This window comes from Colobus angolensis, unplaced genomic scaffold, assembly GCF_000951035.1.
Source record: "Colobus angolensis palliatus isolate OR3802 unplaced genomic scaffold, Cang.pa_1.0 Scaffold201, whole genome shotgun sequence".
Taxonomy (NCBI): Eukaryota; Metazoa; Chordata; class Mammalia; order Primates; family Cercopithecidae; genus Colobus; species Colobus angolensis.
The window spans coordinates 5,457,060-5,460,584 of NW_012115167.1; the positions used below are offsets into that span (position 1 = coordinate 5,457,060).

General features: G+C 51.2%; 1 protein-coding gene across 1 annotated transcript in view; it reads right to left on the reverse strand.

Moving 5' to 3' along the window:
• XPO1 (exportin 1) overlaps positions 1-770 on the reverse strand; it is a 64,047-nt gene extending 63,277 nt beyond the window's left edge. Inside the window, exon 1 of the mRNA XM_011941837.1 lies at positions 59-770. The gene's annotated coding sequence lies outside the window, so the exon portion shown is untranslated. The remainder of the gene's footprint in view (positions 1-58) is intronic.
• Between the last annotated feature and the right edge of the window lie 2,755 nt (positions 771-3,525).

Genomic DNA, 3,525 nt, shown 5'->3' on the forward strand with positions numbered 1-3,525 from the left:
CCTCCCGCCCGGCCGCGCCGCCGCCCGACCCTCGGCCCCAAAGACACAGTCGACTTACCCAGAGATTGAACCAACTGCTCCTTCCTTCCTTGTCGGGGGATTAGGGCCAGGGAAGGTGGGGAGGGGGGAGAGGGGACGAATCAAGGTGGGTTTCACAGTTTTCCCACCTTAAAAAAGGAAATTAAAAAAATGGAGAGGAAAAGGGCAAAAAGAGCTCAATAATATTTACTATTTCAGGGACGCTTCCCCCCAACACACACACCCACCCGCCCCCCCAAAAAAGAAGGGGAATTAATCTGGGGAATAAATGCTCCCGACCGGCTGGGGAGTGAGGGAAGGGGGAGGGAACGGGGTCAAGTCCCAAAGATTCAGCCCCAGGGGGACCCTCCAGCCACAGGCAGCAGCAGAAGCGGCAGGAGTAGGGGGTGTAGAGTCCACACGGCCGGGGGGACGCTCTGCTGCCAGTTGCAGTCCGACTCCCCCCCTACCAAAACACGGCTCCCTCTCTCACGCGGCTCCGGCGCTGGGCCCCCCCCCCCCCCGCTCGCCTAAACTTTCCCCCCTTCTCTTGCTCCTCAGCGACTGGTGGTTCCCCCCTCCCCCTCTGGGTGGTTGCACGGACTGCAGCAGCAAAGACTGGAACAGGCACCGCCGCCGGGGCTGTAGCTACTGTTGCTCTTGCTGATGCTGTAGCTCCCGCTGCTCCTGCCGCGGCCGCTGCAGCCGCTTCTCCCCCTCCTCCTAGTGCCTCAAACTCGGAACCGGTTGAAACCGGTTCAGACTGGGAGATTCCATCTCGGTTGAGTTTTCAGCCCATGGCGCCGCGGAGCGTTTGGAACCTGGGCCTCCGCCCCCAGCCCGCCCTCCTATTGGTCAGTTCCAGCTACAGCCGCGCCATGAGCCTATCTCTCATTGGCCTGAACGCCAGTCAATCCCACCTCAAGGCTCCACACGAGCCCGCCGCTTCGGCCCCCGCCTCTTTTCAGCAGCGATTTGCCCGCAGAGTGGGGGAGGGGAAGTGGGGAGGGTCGAAAGGCAAGAGTAGAGGGGTGGAGGAGGAGGAGGTGGAACGAAGAGCAGGGCTGAGTAGAAAAGGGAGCGAAGGAAAGCCGCATGGAGGATTCGTTCGAACAAGCTGTCAATCAAGCGCAGCCCGCCCTCGAGCTCTCGACTTCCCTTCCCCCTGCGGCCCTCACCCTCCCAGTGCCTAGTTCGCAGGCCCGGCCTTTCCCGCCTGCTCATTGGCTGGGCGCCTTCGGTGACGGAGAGGGTGGGGCGCAGCTCATGAGCTAGTGGCGGCGCGAGTTTGATCGCGGCGCGCGGCGGTGTTCGATCTGCTTTCCTCGGACTCTGCTGGCCCGCCCCCACCGGCTCCCGCCAACCTGCGGGGGCCTGAGTCCGCGGGAATTAGGATCCGCCCCTCAGATGGGGGATGCGTTCGGAAAAGGGATGGCACACCCAGTTGTTTTGAACTCTCCGAGGGTGGAGAAAGGAGGGAAAGGAACACCTCCGAGGCCAATTGTAGGCCCCAGACCTCTAATCCATTTTAGAGGCCTGGGTTGGGCCAGGTAGCTGAGAGACAGGTTGGGGTGAGGCGCAGGGCGTGCATTCTTGGCGCCTCGTGATCTTCTCAGGGTCTCGGAAAATATATCGAAATACTTCTTGGGAAAGTCTTAAAATTTCAACTCTGTCTCCCCAGGCTGGAATTTGGCCGCTTCGACAACCAACCTTTCCTGAAAACCAAAACATTGTAATCCCAGGTGATTGGTTTGACAGCGCATGTTGTGGCTGGGTGAGCTTGCATGCCAACTGCGTCCCACCTGGTGCCCTTGATCTGCAACACTCAGATTTTCCTTTCACCCTAGCGGCACTTCACGTACTAAATCATCACCAAATAGTATTTTCTGTGAGAGTCACATGCACGTTGTCTTTCACGTGGTTGCCTCTCTTGTTTGTTCCCAAGCGTCCTCCAAATCAGCTTTACAGATTGTTCTTTGCTTAAGAGCAAATAGCCCACCAAAATTTACTAGGCCCTTTGTGCCACCAAGAGGTGGATAAATGGTTTATTGAATTAATACAGTTTTCTTTAGCAAATGTTCATTCACGATGGACTATGACTAACCTCAAAGCACCACTTATTCTAACTCCCCCTCCAATAAAGAAAAACCCAACAACTCAATGTTTAGATGCACCAGAATGATTTTGGATAATTTTCAGACCTAAGTTTTTATTCATTACATAAATGAATAATATCAAGCCTTTTATATACATATATACATACATATATAATATACTATGTATGATATATGATGTACAGTTGGCCCTCTATCCGTGGGTTCCCCATCCTCAGTTTCAACCAGCCCTGGGTGGAAAATATTTAAAAAATAATACAATAAAAATAATACAAAATAAAATGCAATGCAGTATATTTATATAGCATTTACATTGTATAAGGCATTATAAGCAATGTAGAGATGATTTAAAGTTTACATCGTATAAGCTATTATAAGCAATCTAGAGATTTAAGTGTAACGGGAAGTTTACAAATACAGTATATGCAAATACAGTAAATCCTCACTTAACATGGTCATGGAGAGGATCTTGGAAACTGCGACTGTAAACACAAAGATAGGCCAGGCATGGTGGTTCATGCCTGTAATCCCAGCACTTTGGGAGGCGGAGCTGGGCAGATCACTTGAGGTCAGGAGTTCGAGACCAGCCTGGCCAACGTGGTGAAACCCCTCTCTACTGAAGATACAAAAATTAACCTGGCGTGGTGGTGGGTACTTGTAATCCCAGTTACTCGGGAGGTTAAGACAGGAGAATGGCTGGAATCTGGGAGGCAGAGGCTGCAGTGAGCCAAGATCACGCTATTGCAGTTCAGCCTGGGCAACAGAATGTGATCCCTCAAAACAAACAACAACAAAAAAACCCTAGAAGGACATATAACGAAATCAATTTTACCATAGGCCTGTAATCCCAGCATTTTGGAAGGCCAAGGTGGGAGGATCGCTTGAGCCCAGAAGTTCAAGACCAGCCTGGGCAACATGGCAAAACATGGTCTCTACCAAAAATACAATAATTAGTTAGGCATGGTGGCATGCGCCTGTAATCCCAGCTACTCAGGAGGCTGAGGTGAAAGGATCACTTGAGTCCGAGAGGTTGAGGCTGCGTGAGCTGTGATGATGCCATCATGCTACTGTACACTCCAGCCTGGGTGACAGAGTGAGACCCTGTCTCAAAAAAAATTACCAATCTAACGCCGGCAAAAGTATGATTGTGTATGATGCTAAAACAGGGTGAGAGAGAAAGGATCTCTCTCTTTTTTTTTTTTTTTTTTTTAAAAAGTGGGCCGGGCGCGGTGGTTTTTTTCTTTTTTTTTTTTTGAGATGGAGTCTTGCTCTGTCATCCAGGCTGGAGTGCAGTGGTGTGGCTTCGAAGATGGAGGAAGGAGACCATGAGTTAATGTGTGTGGCCTCTAGAAGCTGGAAAAGAAAGGAAAAAGGATCCTTTTTTTTTTTTTTT